This window comes from Panthera pardus, unplaced genomic scaffold (assembly GCF_024362965.1).
Source record: "Panthera pardus isolate Hobbes unplaced genomic scaffold, ASM2436296v1 HiC_scaffold_24, whole genome shotgun sequence".
Classification (NCBI taxonomy): domain Eukaryota; kingdom Metazoa; phylum Chordata; class Mammalia; order Carnivora; family Felidae; genus Panthera; species Panthera pardus.
The window spans coordinates 134,938,833-134,961,268 of record NW_026526810.1 but is presented as its reverse complement, the minus strand read 5'-3'; the positions used below and the strand labels follow the sequence as shown (position 1 = coordinate 134,961,268).

General features: G+C 45.3%; 1 long non-coding RNA gene across 1 annotated transcript; it reads right to left on the bottom strand.

Annotated features, from left to right (window-relative positions):
* Positions 1-578: 578 nt before the first annotated feature.
* Positions 579-22,427, bottom strand: LOC128773067 (uncharacterized). Its single transcript, XR_008417346.1, has 5 exons — positions 20,896-22,427; positions 16,620-17,109; positions 13,469-13,538; positions 10,490-10,579; positions 579-1,745 (listed from the first exon to the last, which is right to left on the bottom strand). It is a non-coding gene; the product is annotated as an uncharacterized LOC128773067 (long non-coding RNA).
* Positions 22,428-22,436: the final 9 nt, after the last annotated feature.

The following is a 22,436-nucleotide window of genomic DNA, read 5'->3' as shown; positions in this document are numbered from 1 at the left end:
CTCTCGAGGTCCAACTGTCAATCCCCCCCACCCCCTGCAGAAATGGAACACACAGCCATGACACCAGTTGGTCTCCAAAGACGGGGCAAGAGCAGGCTCCCGGGCAGCAGGGTGGGGGGACACCGCTAACCCACCAAGTCTTGACACCCGGTGCAGAGCATGTCAGCCCCCTGCTCACAACCCCGTTGCTGAAGACCAAAGCCCTCAGAATGGCGCTCAAGGCTTCCGCCTAGACCCCCACCCTTTTCCTGCTCCCCGAGTCCTGACCCCACCTCGGCCAACTCAGCCCTAGGCGTGCCCCGACCCTCCGCAGCACCCCGCCTGTGTCCCTCTTCCAGCACCAGCCCATCTTCCATGGGAGCAGGCAGAGAAGTAAGTTCATGTTTTTTTAAACACTCCCGAGGTGCTGGAACCGTGAATATAAGATATCGTCTCTTCCCCACCCCTGCAGCCTCTAGCTTAGCAGGGGAGACCCGCATTGATATAATTATCGCAGGACATTACTTCCAAAATTAAAAGAGGCCAAAGTGTTGGGAAGGAGCTGGGAACATTTAGGAAGAAGATCCAACCAAGGGGGCGGGGGGAGCTCCTCAGAAGCAGTTTAAAGCAAAAGATGAAGGACGGGAAAAGAAAACAGGAAGAGAGGGGGCAGGAGTGGAAATGCAGGGTGGAGGGCGGAGGACTGGGTGGAGAAGGGTCCAGGTGGAGCACGGACCAGACAGGGGAAGCATGGTCTGGATGGAGCCTGGTAACCAAACGAGCAGGCCTGCGAATGGCGCACAGAGAGCCAGAGACGTGCCAGAAATAAGGCTGAGGAGCTAGGCGGAGGCTGGATCATTCAGAGGCTTATCATGAAGGTTAAAGATTACAGATTTTATTATACTCAGGCACAGGAAAGCCATTATTAGCTGATAAAAGATGGGAGCTTCGTGCTTTTTCTACGATAGCTCTTGCTGATATGAAAAGACAGTGCTTCTAGGGCCAAGAGCGGGAGAGGGAGAGAGTACAGGAGTTCAAAATCGAGAGCTGCACCCTGGGCAGGGTAGGGGTCACGGATGTGGGGAGGGGGGCACGCTTGAGAACAGTCAGGAAGAAGGACGCGAGAGATTCCGTGATGCCCTGAATGCAGGTGAGGAATAGTGAGCCATAAGAAAAGGTCTGAAAGAACCCGTGCAGAGGTCTGGCATGGAAGGTAGGCGAGAAGGGCGCCAAGTCTGAAGCGCCAGCGAGAAGTCTGAGCCATCAGCTGGAGGCCCCTGGTGAGCCTCATGAAAGCTCTCCCAGTGGAGCAGTAGAGGCGGAAGCCAGATGAAAGTGAGATACAGAGAAAGCACCAAGAGGGTAGCACGTAGAGGGAGGAGGCAGCTTCCTGGGAATTTTTAAAGACTGAAGGCACTACGGCATGCTAAGACCCAACGGGAAGGGCCCGGGAGAGGGGAGAGGCCGGCCATGACAGTGGAAGGCTCCAGAGATGGGGAAGGCGGGGTGGAGCCCGTGCTCAGGTGGCGGCGTGCCATGGGCCAGCGGCAGGTGGCTTCCTCCACCGGTCATCAGGTAAAGAGAAGCAATGGGGCAAGGCTAATGGGGGGACGCTGTGAGAGTTCCTTTTGATGGCTTTTATTTTCTCTGTGTCCATGATTGGAGAGGACGCCACTCATGTCTCCTCTTGGAATGGGAACTCCTCTGGGCAGGAAGGGGTCACACTGGCCTCTGCTTTGAATCCCCAGTGACCAGAACCAGACATTCTGTAGAACGAATAGTAAGAATAGCGAAGAATGAAGGGATGAACAGCTCCAAACAGCAGGGATGAACTCTGAAAGCATCCTTGCCCTCCTGGGGCTCTAGAGAAGCAGACATGCTCACCCTCCCCACCCAGTTCCCCAACAAGATGGCCGGCGGCTGGAGGCCCTCCTCACTCTCCCAGACCCCAGTCAACGCCCCACTCGCCACCTGTCCATTGGCTGGGCCCTTCTCTCAGTTGTTGCCCGTGTGTGCCTTCCTTGATCCCCCTCAAAGGTTCACTCATGCGCTTGTCTGCTCCTCAGCTGCTCTCCCACGCACCAATGGTCCACACATCCTTGCAGACACTCGGCCATGAGCACACCCATGGCATCGCCCCGTGTGGAGGCCAAGGCTGCCCTGACTCAGTGGTCCCGCCTCTCCAGAGCTCACCGGCTCAGGGGGAAAGAGACGGTCACTTGACCCACGTGTTGACAGGAGATCACGGCAGGGCACAAAGTGCTAGGGTTTCAGGCTTACACAATCCATAGCCCGGAAACAGCAAGGAGCTTCAGCTCCTGCAGAAGGGGCCAGGCCCAGAGAAAGCAAAGAGAGGCGACTCTCTCCTCCCAAAGACTGGGGCACACAGGGTGGGGAGGCAAACAGGAGACAGTGATGAGACCCTCAGACCTCATCATCTGAAGCATATGAACAAGAGGAGTGGGGGAAAAAACAACCAGATACACACTCACCTTAATAATTACACAAAGTCAGAGAAGGCTATTTCTTTTTCTTTTTTTTTTTTTTTTTACCGTGGACAAATACAGATGTAAGTATGGTTTTAAAAAAAAACAACAACCCTGAGATGTAAACACTAACACACTTGAAAACTGGTTGAGTGCTCTAGGAATCACCAGAGAACATTTTTAAAATGAAAACTGTGATCTCTACAGTAAAAGATATCAGGAAAGCAAGGACGAGACATATAAGACAAGCATTAGTGCAATTATTTTAAGTCCAAACAAGACAATCAAACAATTAAAATGTCAGTGGGTTACATACACCTTAAAAAGGAGGTTTCTCGAGTCAAGGCAAAGCCTCAAATCCAAAGTATCTGTCGTCTACTTGAGACACGCTTGAAATAATTAACTCAAAAAAGTTCAAATCCAAGGAATGGGCACAGGTAAACAGGAAGGCCTCAACGATCATGCATTTGGTTTTCAGGAAGCCCACACCATCATGCACTGACATCTCAAAACGCACAAAATTCATACAACAGCTGACTGCCATCAATCAACGGCACCCCCACCTTTGCGTATACAGAAAGTTGTTCGATCTGTGCAATTGCCTAAATTATCTCATTGCAGAGGCTTTCACGGGGTATTCCGAGGTGCCCTTGGGGTCCCCCCATGCCTCTGTTGCAATGATACCCATGGCTCGAGGTCACCCCCCAGCTCCAAGTAGGGCAGCATTGATTCGATCCATTTTACTTATTGGGCTTCTGGGTAATATTTGGTCTGAATAAAGGGTGTGGCTGCATTGGAGAAGCAGTATTTAATTATACTTTGCTCTTTTTTCTTTGTAAAAATAAATGAAAAATGGAAAAATAAAGTTGCTGATACCCGTCGTAAGAGCATAGATCTCATATATACTTAAGAAATTAAGACAAAGATAGAAATCATCAGGCAGACCCAATGGGGCCCATCTCTAGCCCCAGGAATTGAATTTAAGGCAGTCAACTATGTGTTTGAAAAGAACAAAATTAAAGAACATCCGTGGAATGCTAGAAATTGCCTGGAAACATACAGAATATTGAGCTCTTGAGGAGCAGAATACTTGGGAACATGACAGTCTCTGGTTCAACTTCCAAACACTTTGCCTTGAATACAGACTTCTAGAAACACTCACGTGGGAGAGTAGGGCTGCCTAACTCCGGAACACAAATGAAAATAAAGCAGAGGTGCCTCTGCAATGTCCAGTACTCAAGAGTGAAATCATTAAATAGGTCGCTAAAAGCCACCTCTCAGAGGTGGAAGGTACAATCCACAGCAATGATAGAACATTCACAAACATTTACATTAGGAATAAAATAGCATCCCAGGGAAATGAGGGAAACAGATAGAAATAGTTTCCAGTGCCCTCTCAGTTATAAAGACATCAATTGGGCAAAAAAGTAAGTGATAAACATACCCCAAATTCAGAGGCAAGCAACATCATATTTAACAGGAAATAAGAAATAAAAGGTGCTTACTTCAGTAATATTAAGTTACACTGTCCCCAAAGCTATGGCCAACGTAATAATAAAGCAAATAGATAAATGTTACAAAGTATTGGAATGAGATTAAGTTATGTTTACCAATTACTTCTTTCTTTACTAAGAAAATCCAAAAGAATCAACAGAAAACCTAGTAAAACTAAATGTCTTTACATCAGAATCGATATCCTATAAACAAGATGTACACCTTACTTTTGAAGGTCCATGAAATGTTTACAGAATTGATTATATAAGGCACAAAGGACACATCCATAAGTTCTCCAAAGTAGAATCTACATGTCCATATTCTCCAAGCCACAATGAAATATAACCACAATTGAGTAAAACAACATAAGCAACAACACACAAGCCAAATCAATTAGAAATTGATTTTAAAATAAGCTCTACTTTGCACATTTAATTCAGATAATTATTTCTCCTAAGAACAAGAAGAAATGAAAAGCATATTTACAAATAATTTTTAAATGTTTTAAAAACTACATATTAAAACTTGTGCAGTCAAAGTCACAAGCAGAGGCAAATTCATACCATGAAATGTTTTCATTATTTAAGAAGAATAACATAAGGAATATTTGGACAGATCCACAAAACAAACTTCAGGAAAAGCAGAAGGAAGGAATCAACAAAGATAAAGGCAGATATTATTGAATTTGAGCACACACACACACACACACACACACGCACACAGTTTAATTGATAAATTATTCCAAAAACAGATTCTTTGAAAAACTTCTAAAGCAGACACTCCTCAAGATCATCTAATAAAAAAAGAGATAAAGTACACATACACAAAATTAAGAATGCCAAAAGTGATATAATCATAGAAACAGATTGGAATGTTATAAAAATACTATTTATGGACTCTATGCTAAGAAGCTTTTAAATCTCAAAAAAAAATCTATTATTTTCCAGGATTAATAATAGGTCTTGAAAAATCATTGAGCACTCGCTATGTGCCAGACAAGGTGCAAGTTACTTTATCTCTTTAATCCTCACAGTGGCACTCTTAGCTACAGGCTCTCATTTTAATTATTTAACAACTGAGGCAACCAAGAATTAGGAAGGAGACACAGTTTTCCCAAGGTCACAAGGGAAATGACAGAGTAAGAGTTTGAACCCAAGTTGTCTGATTCCAGTACTTGCACATTTAAATGCTGAGCTACATCAGAAAAAGAAGCAAATATTCTACAGATGCAAAAAAATCATAAGAATCCAATGAATACAGAAGAAATACGAAAAGTTGCCAAAGAATTATCCCAGGAGAGTTACATGGGTGAGTTCTTTCAAGCGTTCATGGAATAGATCATTCAAATGATGCATATATGGTACAGAATACAGAGAAAAGATGAAATGTTCCCTAATTCAGTTTACAAAGCCAACATAACTTGGATACCAAAACCAACAAAAAATAAATTTGAAAAGGCCTAAGTGAAATCCTAGCAAAACAATCACGTGGTAAATTAAAAGAACAATACTCTATAACAAGGTAGAATTTGATCCAAAAAATGTTTCAAAGTTATGAAACATTATTATAATTCATTTCATCAACAAGTCAACAGACAAAACAACACAAACATCTCTATATATTCATCAAAAAAGCATTTTTCCAGACCCATTCCTGATTTTAAGGTCATATGAACTAAAAATAAGTATCTCATTAACATTATAAAAAAACATATACCTCAAAAAATTATTTGTTATCACACTTAACAGTGAACCAGAAACAAGATAAAGATTTCTATTTTCCACAATTTAATGTTTTGGAAGATCTAGCCAATGCTATCAGACAATCAAGAGAAATAGAAGAGATGAAATACTGAAAAAAAAGGCAAAATATATATTATATAGAAATGCAGGACTTGTTACCTAGAAGTTCCAAAACATTCAAATAAAAACTTGTAGGAAAAAAATGAAAGAATTCAAGTAGACAGCCAATAACAATAAATATGCAATCTCTTTCCTACATGCTAGTAGTAACCAGTTTAGAAAATAGAAAGGAACAAATTCACAATAGAAATAGGTAAGCAATATTTACTTCCTTAAAATGAACTTAATGATGAATTGTGAATTTGTCAAATTTGACAAATTGTGAATATATATATAAAATATACATATATTATATATATATAATATATATAATATATATAACATATATATTATATATATTATATATATATTATGGTGAAAGATTATACAAAGCCAAGTATCAAATAATATCAATTCTCTTTAATTTTCAATTTAATAAAATTCCACAGAAAATCTATGTCTTTAACTTCCTGACATCATCAAACTTCATCCAGAAAAATAAACAAATGAGACCAATGAAGAAAATATTGCAATATGAGAATGAAAGACTATTACTAACAAATAATAACACATATTACAACAATAGTGTATTAAAACAAAGCAATACTAGTATAAGAATAAACGGATTAATTGAATCATAGAAAGCCACAGCAAGAAACAAAAACTATGAAAGTATCTAGCATGTGGTACACGTGGAAAAAGAACATATAGTTATCTCTCACAATAAACAAATGATTAAAGATTCAAATATAAAAGATGAAATCATAAAAGAACTAGAAAAAAACAAAAATGCCTAGATAAGCTCAGGGTGGGAAAGGTTTTTCTACAGAAAAACAAAGTATGAGGAAAAATTAGAGATAGATTTTTTTAGAACATAAAAATGTTTGAAATTAAAAAATGAAAAGCCCCCTGAGTCAAATGGGATGGCCAATGAAAAAGTCAGGTGGGGGGACATTGAAAATACGCGATAGAAAAAGCTACTATTCTTATTAAAAATGTCTTATGAGATAAAAAAAATCAAAGAGGAACACACCAACAGGGAAAAATGGGTAAATGACTTCCAGTTCAATATAGTGAATTCAATACAGATGTTCACCTGCCTGCCCCCTTGAAACTGCACTAAATGAGGGCGAAGAGATTTTCATTCTGAGGTAAGCACACAAGGACACAGACAAGACAAGAGTGAAAACTGATTCGGAACTGGGAAAACCAAATCTTAAGCTGACTGTAAGGAAGGCTGAAATAAAGGCTGATGTATTCCATGGAACCCACAAAAGTCTCAGGCATTCACAGCACCAGGTGCCTCAATGTGGCAGGAAAATCTGAGCCTAACTAGGATGAATTGGCTGAAAGTCTGTTTAAGAAGACATCTCCCCAAATCCTCACCAAGACTTCAGAGCCTTCCCTGATCTTGAGAAAAGACTGAAAATGTATTGCACAGAGAAAGTAAAGCAGAGGTGACTGATACAGAAACAGCAGGCACAGCTGAGAGTAAAAGCTCTAAATTAAGAAGAGGAAGAAAGCAAAATATTACAAGCCGGATGCTGAGAACCACTTGCCTCTGCCATTTTCCTCCTCAAGCCTCTCAGAGCAGTGGCAGCCAGACATACTCTAGGCCAGAAACTAAAAGACCTTTGGAGCATCTGAGCAGTCCAAAAGAAAGAAGGCTTTAAAATGCTAAACATGGGGTTACCCAATAGAAACACCAACTAGCTCACTCTACAGTAAAGCCCACAGCTACAAATCCCAACTGGATCATCAGTTTGAATGCCAAGAGCTTTCAAACAGCTCATTAGTGTATTTGTGTGTGTGTGTGTGTGTGTGTGTGTGTGTGTGTGTGTGTACCTATACATATATCTGTAGAGTTGAAGAAAGCATATAACATGGAAGTCAGAGACACATACAACTGGATGGGAAAAAAGTTTGGAGACTGTAGGAAACAGAAAATTTCAGAAAAAATATCATAAATATTTTCAGGGATATCAAACGTTATCAGGACTACCAAAGCAATCGCATCCATGAAACAAAATTTTATAATATTTAGAGTATAATAAAAAAATCTTGAAAATAAGAGATTGCAGCAATGAAAATAGGTTAAAAATAAAGACAGAAATTTCTTGGAGAACAAAGAAATTAAAGTTTGAAAATCAGAGAAAAAAATTTGGGAATATTAGAGAACCAGTCAGAGATCCAACATGCAAAAAATAAAAGTTCTAGAAAAACAGATGGAAGGAAATTATCTAAGGATTGTTCAAAAAAAAAAACTGTCTACAACAGATTTCAGATCAAAAGGGCCTAGCAAAATGGATGAATGTAGATCCACATCAAGATGTGTATACATGACATTTAAAACACTAGAACACAATAGGAAAATCCTGCACATTCCAGAAAGGGAGAAAAAAAGATCACACACAAGGGATGAGGAATCACAAAGGTTTCAGGCCTCTCAGCAACAGCACTAGAAGTTAGAAGACAATTATTTATGCTTTCAAAATCTGTGGGGAAGAAAGATGACCAACCGGAATTCTATACCCAGCCAAACTATCCATGTCAATTGTGAACTAGACATTCTCCTTTTCAGATGTGGAAAGTCTTCAAAAATATACCTTCCATGAGCCCTTTCTGAGATAACTGCTAGAGGGTGCACTCTAGCAACACAGAGAGTAAACAAAAAAAAGATAACCCAGGATTTATGAAATCAGAGATCCAACCAAGAAGATAGGATCAGGGGAATCCCTGGGAAGAGAATGAGGGTAGATGAGGACAGGAATCCCAAAGATCAACCAATCCAAAACAGAAGAAACAAGAAGACTCCAGGAAGAGATTTCTTCAAAAAGATAAAACGCATTTTAAAAATTGTTTGAATGGGTTTGAATGTATTGAGAGGCTGAGAATAGATCTATGATAAATTCATTAAAAACTAAACAAAAAATGCAAACAAACAAAACCCAGATAACTATTAATTCCAAAGAAAACAAAAAGTTGTGAAGAAGGGGTAAATAATCATAATGCTGCTGATCAGCTCCTAAGAATGTTTACGTGGTTATAATAATGTAAACACTGAATCCTGACCAAACCAAAACTATGAACCAAATATATATAAGGGAATGGGGTGGGGCACAGAGGTATGCTTGTGGATGGGGAGGCCAAGGACATATGCTTGATGGTTGAAAAATCAAGATAACGCTCAAGCTTAAAAAAAAAAAAGATTGAGAAGTAGAAAAATAAGAATGTTACTTAGAAACATGGATGTAAATGTCAAGAGAATGAGTTAAAAGAGGCAACAGCCATTGGTTCTGTGGAGCAGGACATGGGGTGGAGTAGGGAGACCGGAGGGCGGGTGGGCACTGATACCTGTACAACAGGCTTCTAGAACTACCTGATTCTTAAATGAAGCATGTGCAGGACTTCAACAAAAATTAAACCAAGGGAAAGATGCAAAATGCAAGGAACCTGAACTGGCAATTCAAATACTAAGACCCAATAAAGATACGGGGGCAATGCTGTGATCCCAGGTAATAAAATCGACAATAACGTGTGTAACAAATTGGCAAATATCGAAACCTTGATAATCCCCATAGAAAAAGTCACTTGTTCAACTAATTCTGAGATTGTAAATTGGCACAAAGTTTAAGGAGGGCAATGTGGCCATCAAATGCTTGCACCTTCTGAGATGACCACTCTGCTTTTAGAACGAACTTCAGGGAATACGTCAGGTATGTACGTGGGATGAACAAAGGTGCTCACCCCAACTTATACACAATCCAGATTTTAAAATTATCTAGACATCTGACAAGAGAGCAGCTATTACATCGGTCTTGAGGTAGCAGTTCTTAGGATACTACATAACCGCTAAAAAATCACAAGCTAGAAAATTACTTAATGGCACGAGAAGATATTCAGGATATACAGTTAGGTGAAAAAATTAGGATGACAATAAGGAGCCCAGTTAAAAATATACACGCATAACGTATGTGTACAAAAACGTGCGCGCGCACACACGCACACACATTTATGCAATTTATGTTCATCTTTGAGTGGCTGGGATGAGGGGGCGTCCTATTCTTCATTTTATTTGTTTTCAGTATTTCACAAGCTTTTACAATAAACATGTATTTCGTTTTCAATGAGGAGAAAAACACTAGTTTTTGGAATCGTTCAGTACAATAAATGTTAGTTATTAGCTTAGTGCCTTTTATGGGAAAAACTCGCACGGCTCCCATTGCTTATTGCAATTTCCATCACAGTAATGAGTTAACAAAATGCAATTCTATGCATAATTTTTAAAAGACTCATTGCTGCCAGGAGGGTGAAGGTAAAAACTCAAGTCCCAAGTCAAGCTGCCAAAAATGACTCTGGTGCCCAGTCAGCTGTGAAGTGAGCACGGTCCCTACTGCTCGGATAGGACCGGGGACGAGGGAGAGCTGTCTGGGGCCAAGCCTCCTTGCGTGCACTCTCCCTAGGGTTGCCATGGGCAACTTCCCATGTGGCTCATCCGGCCAGCCTGCCCTCCACGCAGAGAAGCAGCTCTGGGTGGGTAGTGCATGCATTCGGGGCCCTCCGAGGCCCTGCGTACCTGTTCCAGCCATCTTTGATCACCTATAGTCTTTGTATTATCTAGACCGTGTGTGGCCCTTAGTCACAGGCACATATGCCTTTTAAAGGGCAACCAAAAAAAGCACAACTCACCCAGTGAAGCAGGGCCTCCCCGCATCAGAAGCGTCCTCGGGAAAACTCGTGCTCAGGAAACCACACCTCCACGGCTCCATGCAGAATGACCTATGAAGGCAAGAGGGCCAAGTCACAAGACCAAATCCAGCCTGCGTGAGCGTGTCTGACTCACATGGGTCCCTCGCAGACACTCCCTGGGGAGCACTCTGAGAATGGCAAGGCCAGCACGGGGTACGTGGAGCTGGAAGGAGCCAGCGGCTGCCCTCCGGATACTCAGAATTCCACGGGAAGTGGCCAGCCACGGAATCACACATGGGAGTTCCAAGAGGCAGGTCCCGAGCACCTCCAGGTGGGGAGACCCTCCCACAGTGACAGAGCTGAAGGGAAGGGTGAACCGGCATCACAAGAAACTCAGGCTGGAGCAGGGTGGAGGAGAGGGAGGAGGGGGACGAGGAGCACTGGGCGTCTTGGGCCTGGCCTGGCGGGTCAGCGCTTTCAGACTCCGGGAGTTACTGCAGCCCTTAAATACTAAATATTTAATTAAATACTTACATATTAAGTAATACACTATCATCCTCTGTACCCCTGGGACTAAACTGATTACAGTCTTGATTCCATGACACCAGTGACCGAAGATCCACGAATGGCTCTTCTGTTACCGTTATTCGGCCTTTGAAGGATTTAATGCCCATCCATAAACGCTGCCTAGCTCCAACCCAGAGCCAGACACTAAGTGACTTATCCACCCCCCCCCTCCCCCACCATGCTGGGTGGACGCTCCTAGAGCCCCATGGTCACGCAGCGGCCCCGCCAGCCCTGACCTCACAGGCTGAGACCCACCCCTGACTACGTCTGGATTTGGAGCCCTGCTTGGGCCATTCCTAGCCACTCTCCCTGCTGGGACAGAAATGGGCTGGTCTCAAGGACAGATGGACACCCTCCCAAACTGAGGTTCTCCCTGAGATCACAGCAGAGGGCAAGCGGGCACCCAGAGGGCTCTGGGGAAGGGGGCAAGGGCAGGTGGGCCGAGGGTGGCCCTGCACCTACCCCGTCCCCTAGCCGGTCAGGCCAGGCCAGGAGTCAGCTCTGGGCTTTGCAGCCCGGACTTTCTGAGTATTTTGAAACGTGCTGTTTGCAACAATTGTCAGGAGCAGGAAGGGAGTTTTCCAGATGTTTCCTTACAGGGCTTTTACAAAATGTCACAGAATTGGTAGACTTAGCCATAAAAGTTTGTTACGTTCTTTAGTCTTGATGAGCAAACCACAGACATGTGCTGCCACACCCTCAGGGCCCGAGCCCCTTCGCACGAAGAACGGGGCCAGCAGCCTCCCAGATGGGAATGACAGGCATCCGGACTCTGTGCTCAGGGCATCTCTCTGCTGCACCCCTCCGTCCTGTGCATCCCAGGGAGGAATCCAGTGTGACAGCTGCTGCAGGGGTATGGGACACGCCCTGGACTTGGGCACTGAGTGGCGCTCACTGTTCTCATCTGAGCCTCTACAGGACATCTGCAGGATCTATCAACTCGAGCCAGTGCTGGGGGAGAGGGGAGACCTTAAGAGAGGAGCGGCCCCCCTGGGGGCTATGCAGAGGCAGGCTGGGGGGCCCTGTAGGGCCCCTCTCCCTCCCTTCTTTCTCCAATAGCTGCCCAGCGCTTTCTAGCTCACAAAACCCCTTTCCTTTGTGCCCCGCTGCACCCCAGAGAATGGCCACCCTGCATCGAGGCCTCCGCCTCTGGCCAACGCCAGCCCCTCCCATCCACCACTCTGCCTCGTTCTTCTTCCCAGTAGGGATCCAAGCCTGCACAGGGTGCAGTCCCTGAGAAGGGGTGTGCTGGCAAAGAAACCAGGAGACCCACAAAGTGAAGGACTCAGGCCAGAGGGTCCTGGGCCGCTCGAAGGAAATGCCACCCACCTTAGGTGACCCCCCCCACACTTCAAGTATGGCTTTTCCAAGGCCGAGGAGCGCCCACCAGCTGCATAAACAGCCAAACCGAGGAATGTGGGCCCACGACTCACCAGGGTACTAAATATTTGGATAGGTGACCTGTGGAGCCATGGGGTGGGGGGCGCTGGCGGGAGGAGGGACAGGGCAAAGGGTATGTACAGAGAGGACTGACAAGAACAGGAAGGCCAGGGGCCCAGAGTCGCAGGGAAGCAGCAAGTGACCCCAGGGGCGCAGGGGATTGGACGAGTAGCCCTTTTAGAAGTCTGAACTCTGGCCCGGGGGGGTGGTCCCCAGAGAACCCCACAGAGGGGGCCCATCAGAAAATGAGGCCAGAATCCCTGCGGTGCCCGGGGACAGTGGAGGGGAGGGGCCAGCTGAGGAAAGAGAAGCCACGGCAGGGACACATGTGCCCAGGCCTGCCCTTGTCCCCTCTGGACAGCTGCCAGCAGCCCCTGCTGGCGGGGGTCACCAGCTCCTGCTGTCCCCGGGAACATCTGCCGGGGACAGGGTCAGGCCCCTGCCAAGCTGGCAGGACTCTTTTATTTTATCCTGCTGATCTGAGGGAAAAGAAAATATAACAAATCAGCCCCAAAGAGACCAGTGAAGATCAAGGGCCTGGAGGACAGAGGGAAGGGGGGCTGGGACCCGAGTCCAAGGGAGAGCTATCCATTCCTTCCCCACGACAGGCAAAATGGGAACGGCGGAGAGCCCTGCCATCATCCTTCTCCCGTGGTTACAGATGGGGACACTGAGGCTGGGCAGCCGTTGGCTCCGACTCGAGTCTCAGATGTAGGGAAGAGGGAAACGTCACCCTTCCTGACGGTCCTCGGTGGCTGCTGAGGCCCAGAGAACACAGAGGGGGTGCTGGCGGAAGGGGAGCGGGCAGCGTCCACAGGTTTGGGGGCGCGGAGGAGGCCAGCCACTCTGAAGCCCAGCTCCAGTGGCAGCTCCCGTGGCTCCCTGCGGGGTCTGCCTGCCAGGCCACGTGCAGCACACCCGCCGGGCACAGCCCGCAGCAAGATTTCTGCAGGATAAAAGAATGAAACTCACTTCCCTCTCACAGATGAGGAGCCCAAAGCCTGGAACGTTCTGGTGACTTCGAGGCACACACTGCTCTTTCCTGGCAAGAAAAAAAAAAAAAAAGATAAAAAGTCAAAAGAGAATGAGAGGCCACGAATCTCCCTGTCCAAGGGACCAGTCCAGGGCCTGGGTTCACTCACAGCTCAGCGGGGACGGCGGGACAGCCAGTCCCAAGGGCTCAAACACTGCGGACTGCTCTCTGGGGCTATGTGTTCCTCCGCCCCCCAAGATCCATCCTGCCACACCTGTGACCCTGGGGCACCAGCCTCAGCCACCACTCTGGGAGGCGGGAGCCCACTCAGGAGAAGCCTGGGAGGAGTCACACACGGGGGCCTGCCCTCCCCAGGCCTCAGTTTCTTTGTCGCCATAATGAGGAATCAGTGTCACCCATCTCTGGATGAAACGGGGAAACATTCGGCCGTGCCTGGTGACGACAGGCATAATGCAATGTTATTACTCTTTCTCCCCAGGCTCCGGGGGCACCCCCCCAGGGGAAGGGCGAGCCCTAAGCTGGGCCCACCCCTAAGCATGCAGCCCCAGCTAGTGCTACACGCTTGTCCTATCCATCTCGGGATGAAGTCAGACTCCACGCTGGCTCCGGGAGGGTCTGAGGCCTCCGCACAGAGCTTGGAGGAAGGCTGATGGGGGTGATCGAGCTCACTCGTTTCACAGAGAAGCAAAACCGAACCGCAGAATTCTGCCTTGCAAAACCATCAGCCTGCTCAGTGACAGCTGAAGGTTTGTTTTCAATCTCTGCTTCCCTTCTTTGCGAGGAGGCCCCAGCGACCCCCGCCAACCAGACTCAGCTCTGGCCAGTGGCCACAGGGTTTCAAATTTTGAAACGGGTCTTTTGCAAAAGGTTCAGTTTCAAGCCCTGGTCTGATTGCCCACATCCTGTCCAAACTTCCTGGGGGAGTGAGATCTATTTAAGAAGGAATAAAATCCCCATGTTCATGTCCTTGAGTGAAAACACGCTCCGTCCCAGGCAATTTCAAGGATTAAGGTTACATATCTCCTAATGAGTCGCAGGCGAAAAGGAAAATGGAATTGGCTGGAGGAGGGGTACAGGCCTCAGTCATGAGGAGGTGTTACTCCCCAGTGCCAAGGACCCCGGTTCTCTTCCGGGGACAGGATCTGCCCCCCAGAATGACCTCCCAATCATTCTTTTGTGTGTTCATTCAGTGTCTCATTCAATCAGCTTTCTGACGGATGGACCCAACACTCTGCACAGGTTCTTTGGGGGTGGGGGGTGGTCCGAGACACCCCAGACCGAGCACAGCCGGGCTGGAAAGCCAGACATCTAAATCAAGCACAGGAGACGTTTCTGAATGGAGGTCAAGTTCATGGTCATGCAACAGTTCCAAATGTGGGGTGACTCAACCCACCAGGGGGAGGCAGGCTGTCCAGCTATTGAGCAGTGAGGACAGGGTCAGAACAGGAGCATGTGTAAAGGCACAGAGACGCAGACACAGAGTCTGGGAGGGTCTGCCGGGTGACACATAGGGCCAGGCCAAGGTGGGAGCCAGGGCAAGAGGCCAAGTCGCAAAGACCGTGAATGAGAAGCAAGGAGCTTGGGCTTCCCCCGGGGCTTCCGAAACTCACAAAAGGGCTTTAGGGAGCATGGGACTCTTTCTCATGCATTCTAGAAAAATCTAGAAAGATTGTATTGACTGCAGCATGGAGAACAAACTGAAGGAAGGGCAAAAAGACCAATCCAGAGGCTGACCCAGGCCAACATGAGGGAAGTCTGGACTTTCGTGGTGCCGGGCATGAGAGAGGTAGCCTCCTGGGTTCTCTGGAGACAGAGGAAGGGACAGGACCAAAGCTGGAGGCCGAGGGAGGGTGGCATCGGTGAAGGCGACCGGAACAAGGTGTGTGGACTGCAAGGTTCGCTGCAGAACATCACAGTGATGCTACCCCCACGGTGGTTTCTCGGGCAGCCGTTTGAAGACACTCAGAATGGAATGTGGTAGAGGGAGACAAGGTCAACACATGTTCCAGTGTACCCTCAGTTTGTCATCTGGCAGTACATCGAGAAGAACCACCTGGAAGTTGACGGGGTGGCTCAAACCCTGAGCCTCAGCAGAGCCTTCCTTAACAAGCACGCGGCCCGCGTGACTACAATGTTTGGCTGGTCGCTTCTGCCCAAGTAATAACCAAAGGGCCGCTGCACAAACCCCAAAGTCCACCCATCCCTCTTTCCTCCAATGATGTCCGAGGACCTGCCCGCAGGGACCCACAGCCATCTGCCAGCTCTGACCGTGGCCATGGCCTTGTCCTTCCAGAGTGTCCCCCCCAAAGCAGAGGGAGCTTGTCATAAGGGCCAGACCAGCCCAGGTGGCAGGTCAGCAAAGCCCACGGCACCCGGGCTTCATGGAGCTCGTCACGAGGGTGATTAAGAAATTCCACAGTGAAAATTTGTTCGAAATCTATCTCCCACTCAAGACTTGAAGCTCCATGAGGGCAGAGATAGGATATGGCCTGCCTCTTGCTGCTTATACCCAACCTCTGGTGCCACAGAAAGAGCCCAATCTTTTTCTGAATAAATGAAAGAATGGACGATTAGTTCACCAAACATTCACTGAAGCCTAGACCTTCTGGTGGGTTACCTGACACCAAGGAGTTCATTCCCTTTGGGAGAAACCAGTAGGTCATAACTAACGCCATAACAAGGGCTCCGTCGGGGGTGTGGAGGATGGATACGTGAGCACGACAGGACGAATCTGGACCACGGGAGGTGAGGAGCCAGGAAGGAAGACAACGGGCTATGTGAGTGCAAGGCAGGTGACAGGTGTGTTGGGCATGGCACAAAGCTGAGCAACCACAGAAAGCACAGATTAGAATCAACTAGAAGCTGTTGAACGCTATGAGGTCCAAGCACTTCATTTACCCAACAATCCTGGGGAATGTGAGAACCTAAGTCCCACGTCCTGCGTCCATACACTCTCCAGTCACACATTAGATTCTAGACGAAGGCCACTGATGCTCATCCTGCCGCCCGCCCTCAGCATTCAGGGGGCCCGGAGGGGCTGGAGGTTGCCCAGATGGAAGACAGCCAACCCAGAAGACTCAAAATTAGGGTCCCAGATGTTCACTATTAAGAAGGGAGACAGGGGTCTACCTGATTCAGTCCGAAGTAGAAAGGCCAATGATTTGAGCTGAAATCCAGTCTTCAGGAAGGAGAAGGCTATATTCCAAGCCAAATGACCGTTACATCGCCAAGTCCAAAGGAAGGACACGAAACCAGGAGTGAGAGATGGAATCCAGGGTCAGGAACGGGCAAGACAGGAGAGGAGGGGGAGTGGTCAGCGTCAGCCATAGAGTGGGTATAAAATTATAACACGTAATTGCAGGAGGGAGGAATGATGCAATACAGGGAGGGGGCAGTGGAGGGGGGGCGGTCTTGGGCAAATACCCACAGAGGGCAAAGATGTCGCCAACTTACTTTTCTCGTCATCTGTCCCTGGCAGAACGGCATGTTATGCTGTCTTAAAGGTGCATAGTCTGGACCCATCCCATCCAAACTGGCATTGTTCTAGAACTTCGTCGAACTCGCCATTCTTCTTGGACAGGGGAATCTGCGTATGACGTGGGTGTCATTTGGGAACTTTCTAAAGAAGTGCAATTGAAACCATCAATGACAGCTACTTCGGGTAAGTTTCGAAGCATTTATTCCCTCCCAGGTCCCAGAGTATGGGCCTTCTAACACGCTCTTGCTAGACAAGGTTAATTCCCGTAACAATCGTTATCTTCGTGGAAGACATGGAGCTGAGGCTCGAGGTCCAGAGGCCCTTCACCTCTAACCCACAACAACCACAAGAGGAACTCGGTTTCTTTGCAAAGGCAAAGAGCAGGCCCACTTGCTGGAGGCATAAAAACAAGACCAGGTTATTTTTGACCTCCTGTCTTGGCAGAGGCAAGGGCAACTTTCGGGAAGACCCAGGGCTTCCACTCCACCATGCCAAGCCAGCGTTGCCCAAGGATGGGCCAGTGTCCAGGGCAGGCAGAACTGCCAGTATCCTGTCTGTCTGGCACCGAACACTAGAAGCTGGCCTCAAGGGAGAATCTGGACCTGCGTCGGAGAACGCCGCAGGCCATCTGACACAGCACACCTCCCTGCGGGATGGTTCCCAGACCGTTCTGAGAAGGGCCAGCCTGGTTCCACAAAAGCACATGTATTTTTAGTTATTCATTAATTCGTTCGGCAATAGTTGACTGGGCGCCTCCCAGGCTCGGGGCTGGCCGGGCGCTGGGATGCAGAGTGGAATCTGACCCGGTTCCTGGCTCTCGCAGGGCACATGGGCTTAGCGATAACACGTAAACAAATACCCGTGATAGAGTAGAATGGGCGCTCCGGTAGAGCTATTTACAAAGTGGCGTGAGGTTGGGGTGTGGCTAGCTCTCTCCCGAGTGGTCAGGGAAGGGATCCCAGTGTGACTTCAGTCACTCATTGCCTCACACACGGATCACTGACTCACTCACCCATTTACTGACCCATTTGTTTATTCGCTCCTTCATTCAGGGCAGTTAAGCTGTTCTTGGACTGCACTCCCATCCATTGACTCGTTTACTCACTCACTAATTCGTTATTTTATTCACTCACTCTACTATATGCATCCCTCCATCCACTGGCTTATTCGTCTGCTCATTAACTTGCCTCACTCATGGACTTATTTCTCTACTAGTTTGTTAAATTCTCCCACTTTTTCCTTCTTTCATCAATTTGTTCATTTCTTCACTCACTCAGTTTTTGGCTTATTAATCAATTAATGCATTTGGCTCCTCATTCACTCAGTGACTCGCTGGTTCATTCATTCCCTCATCACTAATTCTTTTCTTCTTTTTTTTTTTTTTTCAACTTTTTTTTTTTTTTTTTTTTTTTGGGACAGAGAGAGACAGAGCATGAACGGGGGAGGGGCAGAGAGAGGGAGACACAGAATCGGAAACAGGCTCCAGGCTCCGAGCCATCAGCCCAGAGCCTGACGCGGGGCTCGAACTCACGGACCGCGAGATCGTGACCTGGCTGAAGTCGGACGCTTAACCGACTGCGCCACCCAGGCGCCCCCCCTCATCACTAATTCACTTTCAGTTCTCATTGAAACTCAATTCACAAACTCATGCAGGGACTCACTTATTCTTTCGTCTATTTGTGCACCCATCTTTCACTTGTTGACTCCTTGAGCTACTAGTCTTTCATTCATTCACCCACTGACTTATTTATTCATCACTCATTCTCCTTTTGACATTCTTCCTTACACACCATCTCATCCACTCATTGATTCGATAATTAATTCATCATACATGTACGCACGTATGCATTTGGCTAAGTGGACGTGTCAACTCATTATCAATTTGTTAACACGCGTGCATACTCAACATTTTCATCAATATGTTTTCCTTTGTTTACTCAAAGCCTCCTTCATTCACGAGCTCACTGCTTCATCCAGTCATTCACCACTTATGCAATTTGTCATTCCACAAAGGTCTATTACTCGTGCTCTGTGAGCTAGGCATAATGGGCAGTGCAGAGGCCAAGGGGGTTACGACCCCTGACTTCATGGAGCTTACAGCCTAGCGAGATTTTCATTGGCTCAAGCGTCATCTCCTTTGTAAAGCATCTGATACTTAAGATTGAGCCAAGGGCCCGCCTTCCGTGCTTCTGGAAAGTCCTTGCCCATTATATCGAATTGTTGCATTTATAAGTTGGTCTCTACCTAGTCCCAAAGAGCTACGTGACAGCTGGAACTAGACTGGATTCAGACACAAATGCCACGACCAACACACAGACTCACATGGATCTGGGTCAATGTTGAGCTGAAATGAACACCTCATGAGTTATTTTAGCACTGTCTTAGACACTAAGTGCCAAAACATTTTAGAATAGGGAATTCTTGGGGCGCCTGGGTGGCTCAGTCGGTTAGGTGTCCGACTTCGACTTCGGCTCAGGTCAGGATCTCACGGTTTGTGGGTTTGAACCCCGAGTCAGGCTCTGTGCTGACAGCTCCGAGCCTGGAGCCTGCTTTGGATTCCGTGTCTCCCTCTCTCTCTGCCCCTCCCCACCTCGTTCTCTGTCTCTCTCTCAAAAATAAATAAGCGTTAAAAAAATTTTTTTAATAGAATAGAAATTCCCGCCGCCACCTCCACATATATGAGGTGATGAGTATTTGTGAGATAGAGAAAAGAAATAATCTAGGTAAGGAGAAAAAATATCTCAATTATTTCAGTACAACAGGCAGAGTTAGTACCTCATACTACACGCTACTAAAACAACGATAAAAAAGGTAAATGCTTTATTTCATAAATGTCAGTGGTGCAAAACTGCAATGACCTTAATCCTTCTTTCAAATCACATTTCCATCACTGGTCCAGGATTCTGCCTCCTTCAATTCAGATTTTCAAACACCAATTTACTAAACAACTACAGCAGCAACAACAATAACACTAACATCCAGGGACCCACCAAAGTACCAGAATGAAAATAATGAATATTTTAACAACTGTATCTGTCCTCATTATACACAGAGGGGAAGATTAAATCTTTTCCATTACATAGGTCTCAGAGAAGCAAAATGGGGTTGATCCTAATTCTTGTTTCATAAAATTTTAGCATTGGGACACGCTTTGCCACTCTAATTTTCTTTACATATGGATTTTTCCTTGTTTATTAGTTTAGTCAGTTATTCCTTTTCAAAGGTAAAGTCAACAGCACAGAATTTATTTCCAAACAAGAGGGGGAATTTTTTACAAGTAAGTCTCTCTATGTGCTCCTAAAGCAGAGTGCTGAAATAACCGACCCAAGTGAAACAAATCTTTGTGTTGGGAATCCTCACATCATTCGTCAAGAGTGACCGTTGTAATTTCACTAGCATATTTACATTTAATTTGCTCAATCATGGGTTATTTTAATACAATACAATACAATACAATACAATACAATACAATACAATACAATACATAAAATGAAATAAAATAAAATAAAATAAAATGAAATAAAATAAAATAAAATAAATGAAATGAAATAAAATAAATGAAATGAAATGAAATGAAATGAAATGAAATAAAATAAAATAAAATAAAATAAAATAAAATAAACAAGGAAAACACAACCAATCCAAGGACAAGACCTTTGACTATGACTAGAAGGTGTCTATAATCTTCTTAAGCTGAGAGGGAGCAATCTATTTTTTGAATGGAAATCTGTTTTTGTTTTTGTTTTTTGATTTTTGCAAAATGAATAAAGCACGACCTTTCAGGACAAATTCTTATTAGTCCATACAAGGTCTTCTTTGATTTCATGTTATGGTTGCATGAAGCCATTTATTCTTTTTGAAAATAATATGTCATCATCCATGAACAAAATGACCAAGCCAAGAATAAAAACTTAATCTGCTACTTACCCTAATCTATGCTTTCTTTGCCCACATCAGTAACAGTCAGGATCCTCACCATTAAGTGTAATGACAAAAGCAGCCAATGTGTGGCCATTCTCGGCACAAAGCAGATGTAATAAAGAATAAAATAAAGTCATCATTGGTTCATTCTTGGCACTCACTCATTCAGTTAGCCATTTCTTTAATTTCAACTTTTTTTTCCTTCATGAAACAAACACATAGAAACCCACTGCAAATAGACAGCAGAACATCGACTCATAAACTCCCTCTACCTAGCGGCTTCTTACACAAAGTGGTAACAACCTTAATCTATGTTTTTTTTTTTCTTACTTGACCAAAGTGTTTCAGAACTGAATACAGAATATTTCCCGTTTTATAACATATCCTCTAAATTGGTCCATGTTTTGACCTAATTTTCTTTACCTTTGAGTATATTTGCTTATTGATACATTCATTTATTCACTAACAATATAAAGTCAAATCCATGAACCTTTCTCAACTAGATTCTTGACCTTTCCTGAGACCACTCCCCAAAAGTCCTACACGAGTTCGCTTTGTGAGTGGACCTCAGTGGTTCAAAAAATGATTGATCATAATTTTTATTCAGATGCATTCCATTCACATCCTTGGTGCAGGTGCAATCCTTCAGCATTTAACTTTTAGAGATTACACGGAATCATTGTTAGGCGTTACAGAGGCCAACCATGAACCCAACATCCTGCGCAACAACTAGAATATTGACTCTCGAAATGAGTATCAGCCTAGATCTTTATCAAGAGGGAAATGTTTAAATCATCAGTGGGACTAAATAAATAAAAAAAATCAGTGGAACAAACATAAAATGAGACTTTGAGTTTTGAAATGAATGAAAAAAGCAAAGTTTTTTACTTGTCCTTCATTTGCGCTAATTTGGATTAATTATCCAAACTGTGGTTCATAACATATTCACATTACTGGCCTACGCACGACTTTCTAGAAGTTATTTACATTTATTTTGGGCCACCTGGGTGGCTCAGTTGGTTAAGCTTCCGACTCTTGATATTCTGCTCAGGTCATGATCTCACGGCTTGTGAGTTCAAACCCCATGTCCTGTCAGTGCAGAGCCTGTTTGGGATTCTGTCTCTCTGACTCTCTCTCTCTCTCTCTCAAAATAAATAAGTAAACTAAAAAAAGAAAAACAACTAGGAGTGGCAGGCAGTTTACTCTGGGTCCCATACCTTCAGAACTAAAAGATTAGAACTCCTTTTTTAAAAGGATGTGTTGTGCTAAATCAGATATATCATGAACCTTGGTTTGTGACACAATCTCATCGCTGGTCCTCATGTGGCTTTCTTTGATTATATTCCATACTATTTATTTATTTATTTATTTATTTATTTATTTATTTACATCCATGTTAGCGTATAGGGCAATAATGATTTCAGGAGTAAATTCCAGCGATCTTCCCCTACATATAACACCCAGGGCTCATCCCCACAAGTTATATTCCATACTTTTCAATCACGCAGACAACTCTGAATACCCTATACAGACAACCCCCATTGAAT